We start from the raw sequence: 11,398 nt of genomic DNA on the forward strand, positions 1-11,398 counted from the left end.
TGCAAGTTTCATGGACTTCCATCTGAAGATCCTTTTCAGTTCTTAACTGAATTCTTGCAGATATGTGATACTGTTAAGACTAATGGAGTAGATCCTGAAGTCTACAGGCTCATGCTTTTCCCTTTTGCTGTAAGAGACAGAGCTAGAGTGTGGTTGGATTCTCAACCCAAGGATAGCTTGAACTCTTGGGATAAGCTGGTCAAGGCTTTCTTAGCCAAGTTCTTTCCTCCTCAAAAGCTGAGCAAGCTTAGAGTGGATGTTCAAACCTTCAGACAGAAAGAAGGTGAATCCCTCTATGAAGCTTGGGAGAAATACAAAGGACTGACCAAAAAGTGTCCTTCTGACATGCTTTCAGAATGGACCATCCTGGATATATTCTATGATGGTCTGTCTGAGTTATCTAAGATGTCATTGGATACCTCTGCAGGTGGATCCATTCACCTGAAGAAAACGCCTGCAGAAGCTCAAGAACTCATTGACATGGTTGCAAATAACCAGTTCATGTACACTTCTGAAAGGAATCCTGTGAATAATGGGACGCCTATGAAGAAGGGAGTTCTTGAGGTTGATACTCTGAATGCCATATTGGCTCAGAATAAAATATTGACTCAGCAAGTCAATATGATCTCTCAGAGTCTGCATGGAATGCAAGCTGCATCCAACAGTACTCAAGAGGCATCTTCTGAAGAAGAAGCCTATGATCCTGAGAACCCTGCAATAGCAGAGGTAAATTACTTAGGTGAACCTTATGGAAACACCTATAACTCAACATGGAGAAATCATCCAAATTTCTCATGGAAGGATCAAAAGCCTCAACAAGGCTTTAATAATGGTGGAAGAAATAGGTTTAACAATGGTAAACCTTTTCCATCATCCACTCAGCAACAGACAGAGAACTCTGAACAAAATACCTCTAATTTAGCAAACTTAGTCTCTGATCTATCCAAGGCCACTGTAAGTTTCATGAATGAAACAAGGTCTTCCATTAGAAATTTAGAAGCACAAGTGGGCCAGCTGAGTAAAAGGATCACTGAAATCCCTCCTAGTACTCTCCCAAGCAATACAGAAGAAAATCCAAAAGGAGAGTGCAAGGCCATTGACATAAGCACCATGGCCGAACCTGTAAGGGAAGGAGAGGGCGTGAATCCCAAGGAGGAAGACCTCCTGGGACATCCAGTGATCAATAAGGAGGTTCCCTCTGAGGAACCAAGGGAATCTGAGGCTCATCTAGAGACCATAGAGATTCCATTGAACCTCCTTATGCCATTCATGAGCTCTGATGAGTATTCCTCTTCTGAAGAGAATGAGGATGTTACTGAAGAGCAAACTGCCAAGTTTCTTGGTACAATCATGAAGCTGAATGCCAAATTATTTGGTAGTGATACTTGGGAAGATGAACCTCCCTTGTTCACTAATGAACTAAGTGATCTGGATCAACTGACATTGCCTCAGAAGAAACAGGATCCTGGAAAGTTCTTAATACCTTGTACCATAGGCACCATGATCTTTAAGGCTCTGTGTGACCTTGGTTCAGGGATAAACCTCATGCCCCTCTCTGTAATGGAGAAACTGGGAATCTATGAGGTGCAAGCTGCTAAAATCTCATTAGAGATGGCAGACAATTCAAGAAAACAGGCTTATGGACAAGTAGAGGACGTGTTAGTGAAGGTTGAAGGCCTTTACATCCCTGCTGATTTCATAGTCCTGGATACTGGAAAGGAAGAGGATGAATCCATCATCCTAGGAAGACCTTTCCTAGCCACAGCAAGAGCTATGATTGATATGGAGAGAGGAGAACTAGTCCTTCAATTGAATGAGGACACCCTTGTGTTTGTAACTCAAGGATCTCTCTCTGCATCCATGGAGAGGAAGCAGAAGAAGCTTCTCTCAAAGCAGAGTCAAACAAAGCCCCCATAGTCAAACTCTAAGTTTGGTGTTGGGAGGCCACAACCAAACTCTAAGTTTGGTGTTGAACTCCCATATCTAAACTCTAAGTTTGATGTTAGGGAGTCTCAACAAAGCTCTGCACATCTGTGAGGCTCCATGAGAGCCCACTGTCAAGCTATTGACATTAAAGAAGCGCTTGTTAGGAGGCAACCCAATGTTTATTTATCTAATTTTTTTTTTGTTTTTCATGTTTTATTAGGTTCATGATCATGTGGAGTCACAAAATAAATATAAAAATTGAAAACGGAGTCAAAAACAGCAGAAGAAAAATCACACCTTGGAGGAAGCATCTGCCTGGCGTTCAACGCCAGAACAGAGCATGGTTCTGGCGCTGAACACCCAAAATGGGCAGCTTCTGGGCGCTGAACGCCAGAACAGGCATGGTTCTGGCGTTCAACGCCAGAAATGGCTAGTAAATGGGCATTGAACGCCCAAAATGGGCACCAACCTGGCGCTGAACGCCCAGAGTTGTGTGCAAGGGCATTTTACATGCCTAAATTGGTGCAGGGATGTAAATGCCTTGACACCTCAGGATCTGTGGACCCCACAGGATCATCTCAGGATCTGTGGACCCCACAGGATCCCCACCTACCTCATCATATCTCTTTCCATTCATGATCATCCCTTCTGTTTTCCATCTACCACTCACATCCATACACCCACTACCTTCAAAATTCAACATCTCTCTCCCACCCAATCCCACCCATATGGCCGAATACACACCTCCATCCATCTCCTCCATATCTTCTTCTTCTTCTTATATTCTTTCTTCTTTTGCTCGAGGGCGAGCAACATTCTAAGTTTAGTGTGGTAAAAGCATAGCTTTTTTGTTTTTTCCATAACCATTGATGGCACCTAAGGCCAGAGAAACCTCTAGAAAGAGGAAAGGGAAGACAAAAGCTTCTATCAAGGGTCTATAGCTCAGTGGTAGAACATTTGACTGCAAATCAAGAGATCCCTGAGATACCTCAGGGGATACATTTTCTTCCACACAATTATTGGAAGCAACTAAGGGTGGAACATCAAGAGCACTCCATCATGCTTCATGAAATAAGAGAAGATCAAAAAGCAATGAGGGAGGATCAACAAAGACAAGGAAGAGACATAGAAGAGCTCAAGGACATCATTGGTTCCTCAAGAAGGAAACGCCACCATCACTAAGGTGGATTCATTCCTTGTTCTTATTTCTTCTGTTTTTCGTTTTCTATGTTATGTGCTTATCTGTGTTTGTGTCTTCATTACATGATCATTAGTAGTTAGTAACTATGTCTTAAAGTTATGAATGTCCTATGAATCCATCACCTCTCTTAAATGAAAAATGTTTTAATTCAAAAGAACAAGAAGTACATGAGTTTCGAATTTATCCTTGAACTTAGCTTAATTATATTGATGTGGTGACAATGCTTCTTGTTTTCTGAATGTATGCTTGAACAGTGCATATGTCTTTTGAAGTTGTTGTTTAAGAATGTTAAATATGTTGGCTCTTGAAAGAATGATGACTAGGAGACATGTTATTTGATAATCTGAAAAATCATAAAAATGATTCTTGAAGCAAGAAAAAGTAGCAAAGAACAAAGCTTGTAGAAAAAAATAAAATAAAATAAAATAGGCGAAGAAAAAAAAATAGAAAGAAAAAGAAAAAGCAAGCAGAAAAAGCCAAAAGCTCTTAAAACCAAGAGGCAAGAGCAAAAAGCCAATAACCCTTAAAACCAAAAGGCAAGGGCAAATAAAAAGGATCCCAAGGCTTTGAGCATCAGTGGATAGGAGGGCCTAAAGGAATAAAATCCTGGTCTAAGCGGCTAAACCAAGCTGTCCCTAACCATGTGCTTGTGGCGTGAAGGTGTCAAGTGAAAACTTGAGACTGAGAGGTTAAAGTCAAGGTCCAAAGCAAAAAAAAGAGTGTGCTTAAGAACCCTGGACACCTCTAATTGGGGACTTTAGCAAAGCTGAGTCACAATCTGAAAAGGTTCACCCAATTATGTGTCTGTGGCATTTATGTATCCGGTGGTAATACTGGAAAACAAAGTGCTTAGGGCCACGGCCAAAACTCATAAAATAGCTGTGTTCAAGAATCATCATACTGAACTAGGAGAATCAATAACACTATCTGAACTATGAATTCCTATAGATGCCAATCATTCTGAACCTCAATGGATAAAGTGAGATGCCAAAACTATTCAAGAGGCAAAAAGCTATAAGTCCCGCTCATTTGATTGGAGCTATGTTTCATTGATAGTTTGGAATTTATAGTATATTCTCTTCTTTTTATCCTATTTGATTTTCAGTTGCTTGGGGACAAGCAACAATTTAAGTTTGGTGTTGTGATGAGCGGATAATTTATACGCTTTTTGGCATTGTTTTTAGTATGTTTTTAGTAGGATCTAGTTACTTTTAGGGATGTTTTCATTAATTTTTATGTTAAATTCACATTTCTGAACTTTACTATGAGTTTGTGTGTTTTTCTGTTATTTCAGGTATTTTCTGGCTGAAATTGAGGGACTTGAGCAAAAATCAGATTCAGAGGTTGAAGAAGGACTGCTGATGCTGTTGGATTCTGACCTCCCTGCACTCAAAGTGGATTTTCTGGAGCTACAGAACTCGAAATGGCACGCTTCCAATTGCGTTGGAAAGTAGACATCCAGGGATTTTCAGCAATATATAATAGTCTATACTTTGGCCAAGTTTAGATGACGTAAACTGGCGTTCAACGCCAGCTTTCTGCCCAATTCTGGCGTCCAGCGCCAGAAAAGGATCCAAAACCAGAGTTGAACGCCCAAACTGGCACAAAAGCTGGCGTTCAACTCCAAGAAGGACCTCTGCACGTGCAACACTCAAAGCTCAGCCCAAGCACACACCAAGTGGGCCCCGGAAGTGGATTTATGCATCAATTACTTACTTCTGTAAACCCTAGTAGCTAGTTTATTATAAATAGGACCTCTTACTATTGTATTAGACATCCTGGATTGTATTCTGATCCTGTGATCACGTTTAAGGGCTGGCCTCTCGGCCATGCCTGGACTATCACTTATGTATTTTCAACGGTAGAGTTTCTACACTCCATAGATTAAGGTGTGGAGCTCTGCTGTTCCTCAAAGATTAATGCAAAGTACTACTGTTTTCTATTCAATTCATCTTGTTTCGCTTCTAAGATATTCATTCGTACTTCAATCTGAATGTGATGAACGTGACAATCATCATCATTCCCTTTGAACGCGTGCCTGACAACCACTTCCGTTCTACCTTCGACTGAATGAGTATCTCTTAGATCTCTTAATCAGAATCTTCGTGGCGTAAGCTAGAATGATGGCGGCATTCAAGAGAATCCAGAAAGTCTAAACCTTGTCTGTGGTATTCCGAGTAGGATTCAATGAATGAATGACTGTGACGAGCTCCAAACTCGCGATTGCTGGGCGTTAGTGACAGACGCAAAAGGATAGTAAATCCTATTCCAGCATGATCGAGAACCGACAGATGAATAGCCGTGCCGGGACAGGGTGCGTTGACCATTTTCACTGAGAGGATAAGATGAAGCCATTGACAAGGGTGATGCCTCCAGACGATTAGCCGTGCCGTGACAGGGCATTGGATCATTTTCCCGAGAGATGACCGAAAGTAGCCATTGACAGTGGTGATGTATCACATAAAGCCAGCCATGGAAAGGAGTAAGACTGATTGGATGAAGATAGCAGGAAAGAAGAGGTTCAGAGGAACGAAAGCATCTCTATTCGCTTATCTGAAACTCTCACCAATGATTTATATAAGTATTTCTATCCCTTCTTTTATTTATTAATTTTGAAAACACCATTATCAATTTATATCCGCCTGACTGAGATTTACAAGGTGACCATAGCTTGCTTCATACCAACAATCTCCGTGGGATTCGACCCTTACTCACGTAAGGTATTACTTGGACGACCCAGTGCACTTGCTGGTTAGTTATGCGAAGTTGTGAAGATATGTTTAGACCATGGTTCTGTGCATCCATTTTTGGTGCCATTGCCAGGGAATCAATTTCGAACCACAATTCACAACCTGAGTAGTAATTTCGCATACCAAGCGGCCATATTGTCAACACCTAGATCAAAAGAAGAACTATTAGTAGTATCAATGAAAGAGTTATTGGTGCCTTCTTTGAATGACAATTCGGAATCTACCTCGGATAGGGTTGGTGAATTGATAAAACCCTTTTCACCTTCCCCAAAGGCTAACCGCCTTCGAGCTTGCCTAATATGAAGCAAAGTTCTTTCAATTTCTGAATCAAATGGGGCTAAGCTCAGATTCGATAGTGAACGCGTCATACAATGAAGGAGATAAGAAGCTCATGACATCATGTGGTACTTAAGCAAGGATTAATCCTAACTAAAAATCAAACAAACAATCAATCAAGAGAGAAATGCAAGTATCCACATATTAACATATTCACACTAACCAATAGAATAGCACACATAAGCAACTCTCCGGCAACGGCGCCATTTTTTATGAATGAAATTCTTATGCCGGTATATAAATTAGCAATGAATCTAATCGTGAGTATAGTCTAACCGACATGCAAATATCGCATCAAACAATTCTAAAATCTATGACCGAGAGTATTAGTCCCGGATCGTCCTCCCTAGGAATTGCCTTAGAATGCGCATTATTGATTAGGAAATCTTTTGTAGTTTTGAGAGTTGGTTCAAGAATTTAAGCTAATCAAAGGTAAACAACAATTGATTAAGATAAAGGCCTTGGCTAAGGGTGAGTATTGGAAGTTCCATCATTGTAGTTTCCTTCAATTGTGATAAGAATTGATCATTGCTTCACTTAGTTAACCCCCTAATAATGGAAGAAAGTCAAGTGAAAGTAACTAACTTGAGTCACAAGTCCTAGTCTAACCCTAGGGAAGTCTAGCTTTAGTGCACTCCAAGTCAATTAGCAATTCTCAATTCCTAATCAACAGTTGATATCCACTACTCAAGTGTCTCCAATAACTCAACCCCTAAGCCAAGTAAGAAAAATCTACTCCATAGCTAGGGATGTCATTTTCACAAACAATTGGTGGGAAATCATAGAAAACATGATGAAATTGAGAAAAAAGAATTGAATTAAAGCTATCTAATTCAAGCAATCATCAACAATTAAGCAATTGAATGAAATTCCTCAATTTATTAATCAAAATTCAAAGTAACAAGGTCACAAATCTAGATCCAAGTGAATGAATCAAAAGAGCACTAATTGAGAGTAGAAGAATAGTAGATCTACAACTTGTATCAAAGTAAAAGTGAATTAGCAATGGATCTCACCAAGGAATCAAAGGAGAATTGCAATGGAGAGAGTAAAATCCTAGAGAGAAGTTGGAGTTTCACTCTCTAAAATGAAAATGTAACTAACTAACCCAAAATATCTAAAAAAATGTCTAATTGATCCCAATCCCCCTAATCCTTGGTCTTCTTATGCTTTTCCCGCCAGAATTCTACCCCAAAACAGGGCCTACCACTGCCTGAAATCGCTGGTCACGTTTTCTCCTTAAAAAATCACGTGCGGCCATCGGCACGTACGCGCACAGCACGCGTACACATCACTGGGGCTTTTTGCGATCCACGCACAAGCGTCTATTGCGCGCGCGCATCCAAGGATTTTTCGCCTAGCCATATAAACGCGCCGGCTTCTCGTTTCGGCTGCATCGCGCCGGCTCTGAGGATGCACATCCACGCATACGCGTACGGTGCACGTGTGATAAACCACTATTTTATGGTTTATCTTGTGCTCAATTGAGTGATTTTTATCAACTCTTTACCCACTTATTCATACTATTTGCATGGTTTTACATTCTCCTTCCTGATTTTGTGCTATGATTGAAAACATGCTTCTTTGGCCTTATATTTGCTAATATTAATCCTCTCTTATTACCATTAGATGTCTTGATATGTGTGTTAAGTGATTTCAGAGATTACAGGGCAGGAATGACTCAGAGGATGGAAAGGAAGCATGCAAAAGTGGAAGGAATACAAGAAGTTGAAGAAATTGCTAAGCTGTCCAGCGTGAAATCAAACGGTCATAACTTGAGCTACAGAGGTCCAAACGACGCGGTTCCAGTTGCGTTGGAAAGCTAACATCCGAGGCTTCGATTTGATATATAATATGCTATAGTTTCCCTGATGCTAGGTGACGCGAACGCGTGCTCCACGTGGACATGTCGCAGTGACGAAAATTAGCGTGGTAGATTTCTTCTCCAGCGATTTCTGGGCTGTTTTCGACCCAGTTTTCAGCCCAGAAAACACAGATTAGAGGTTATAAAGTGGAAAAATTCATTCATTCATAATCATCAGCTCATAATTCATAATTTTTAGTTTTAGATGTAGTTTTTAGAGAGAGGTTCTCTCCTTTCTCTTAGGATTAGGATTTAGGATTTTTATTATGTTTAAGCTATGATCTCTTCATTTCAGGTTCTATGTTCCTTCAATATTTATTTTTTACTTTTATTTACTCTAATATTTTTATTTGTATTTGATTTATGTTGCCCAATTGACTTATGAACCTTTCCATGTTAGAGTTGAATTTATGTTTAGACGTAATTTGATGTGTTTCAGATTTATGAATGCTTTTAATTTAATTTAGAATTTTCCCTTTTGGCTTTAGTTGAGTCATTGGAGGCACTTGAGTTATCAAACTCATTGTTGATTGAAAATTGGAATTCTTCAAGAATTAATTCGAGTTCCAATAACTCTAGCCTTTCCCAAGAGATTTTATTATTGTTAATTTATTTTACTTAACATTTAAATTACCTGTTCCTTACTTTCGAAACCCCCAATTTACAAGACTTATAACCAATAATAAGAACACCTCCCTGCAATTCCTTGAGAAGATGACCCGAGGTTAAATATTTCGGTTATCAATTTCAAAGGGGTTTGTTACTTGTGACAACCAAAACGTTTGTACGAAAGAATTTTCTGTTGGTTTAGAAACTATATTTGCAATGCGATAATATATTTGTGAATTTCTTTACCGATAGAAAATCCGATCGTCAAAATAGCGCCGTTGCCGGGGAATTGCAAACGTATGCCTTATTATTGGTTATTGTAAATATTTGCTTTTTGGTTGTTTATTTGTTTTTATTTTTGTTTTTATTTTTGCTTTTTCATAAATTAAGAGGTTATTGGTTTCTATTTAGTTATTAAAAATTTTTTCAAAAAAAAAAAATTGTTCTTGGTGTTCATCTTGGTCTTCAAGTTGTTCTTCGTGTTCATCTTGACCTTCAAGTTGTTCTTAGTTGTTTTCTTCGTTTTGATCTAAAAATTTTAAGTTTGGTGTCATTTTATTGTTTTTCTCTTTCCTCATTAAATTCAAAAATTCAAAATTTAAAATTCAAATTTCAAAATTTCAAATTTCAATTTTCAAAACTCAAGTTTAAAAATTTAAAATTCAAATCTCAAATTTCAAAAATTTAAAATTTCAAAATTTAAATTTCAAAATTCAAATCTTTTTCAAAAAAAATCATATCTTTTTCAAAATCTTATCTTATCTTATTTCAAAATTCAAATTTCAAAAGTTTAAAATTCAAATTTTCAAATTTTAAATTTCAAAATTTAATTTTCAAATTTCAAAATTTAATTTTCAAATTCAAAATTTAAATTTCAATAACCTTTTAATTTAAATTTGTTTTTATTTTTATTTTTAATTTTTATTAGTTACTATGAGTTCTCACCCCCGTCGCTTTGAGTTTGGTTCCAATATTGTTGCAAGGAATGGAAATTATAATAGGGACATGCATCAAGGTCAAAACAATCAGAGATGGAAGGAGCCACGAGGATCTGATCAACCCTTTCGGCAACATCACCTTCCAAGATACCATGGACAACGACCATCCTACAATGCATGCCAAGACAATAGATATGGTGGACCCCCTTGTAGTTACCAGCAAGCTCCATCATATGCCAATGAACCATCTCCTCAACACAACTTTGAACCACCATACTCACAATCCCTTACCACCAAACACCACCATATGACCCTAACTTGTATCCATCATACCAACCACCTTATGAGCCATACTTAGAACCACCACCTCAATATACACCATGTCTACATCCATCAATTCAAGAGCACTATGATCCTAATCATGTTATTCAAGCTGGACAAGAATCAAGGGATCGTCTTAAGGAAACAGTGGAAAAATGTCATGCCACCCTCCACCAATTGAATCAAGCAATAAATCAATTACCCTCTCAATGTTTGGACACTCAAGGAACCCCCATGGCTTCATGTGGGCAATCTAATGAAGAACGCAGCATGAGGGAGATACTAGAAACTCCAATGAACAGTAAGGAGCATGATTTTGTACTGAAACAAGTGGAGGAAGCCGAAATTATCAAAGAAGAAGAATTGGTTGAAGACTTAGGAGATGCAGAACTTCCATGGGAAAATCCAGTCAAAGAGCCTACTTCAAAGACGTTTGAAATAGATGTTGAGGAGGGTGTACAACCTCCAAGGCATATCATGGTTGAAGACTTTGAATGGGATGATCAAGAGATGGATTCAATCATTGATGAATTCTTATCTACAATTGAATTCCCTCCCATTGAACTTGACATGAAGATTAAAGAAGAAGAAGCACAACCTCCCATGCTGATGACAAGTCATCCTAGCCTATTTTAACTAGTCTTTTCCTTTTGTTTTCATTAGAATTATGCACTTTCTTGAACCATAAGCAAGCTAATTGAGTAGATTTTCATGTTTCCTTTGATTGAATCAACCATGTATGAATTCATGCCATTTCATGAGGTTTTATGCTATAATTGTTGCATATTATGATAGAATGAATATCTCATGATTATGAGCATAGCTTTGATGTGTTTGGTTGATTAATGATAGGTGAAGAAAGCTTGGAGAAAGGTTGAAGCAAGAAGGAATAGCTAGGAGTAAAGAGAAGACAATGGAATAAATGAAAATGAACCAGGAAGCAAAAAGTTGGACCTAAAGTTAGCCTCAAACTTTTGCACAAACTTTTGGGTGAAAAGTTAGCCCCAACGTTAGCCCCTAACTTGGAGGCTAACGTTGGAACTTGAAAATCACTCCCTGGGTACCAAAAGTTTGCGCCAACGTTAGCCCCCTAACTTGGTGGCTAACGTTGGCACATGAAAATCACCCCTGGGCACCAAAAGTTTGCGCCAACGTTAGCCCCCTAACTTTGAGGCTAACGTTGGCATGAAGAAAACCTCCCTAGGCACCAAAAGTTTGCGCCCACGTTAGCCCCCTAACTTGGTGGCTAACGTTGGCACATGAAATCACAAGGGGAGGAGCAAAAGTTTGCGCCAACGTTAGCCCCCTAACTTGGTGGCTAACGTTGGCGCCACAAGTGCACAAGGTAAGGCCAACGTTAGGGCCAAAGTTAGACCCCTAACTTTGGCACCAACGTTGGTATCAGCAGATTATGGTAGCTGATATGAAAAGTTGGAGCAAAAGTTAGACCCCT

General features: G+C 38.9%; 1 non-coding gene across 1 annotated transcript; it reads right to left on the reverse strand.

The window, feature by feature from the left end:
* Positions 1 to 243: 243 nt before the first annotated feature.
* Positions 244 to 351, reverse strand: LOC148571457 (small nucleolar RNA R71). The gene has a single exon (XR_015907870.1). It is a non-coding gene; the product is annotated as a small nucleolar RNA R71 (small nucleolar RNA).
* Positions 352 to 11,398: the final 11,047 nt, after the last annotated feature.

The sequence above is a fragment of the Arachis ipaensis genome, chromosome B3 (assembly GCF_059453495.1).
Source record: "Arachis ipaensis isolate K30076 ecotype BB chromosome B3, ASM5945349v1, whole genome shotgun sequence".
Classification (NCBI taxonomy): domain Eukaryota; kingdom Viridiplantae; phylum Streptophyta; class Magnoliopsida; order Fabales; family Fabaceae; genus Arachis; species Arachis ipaensis.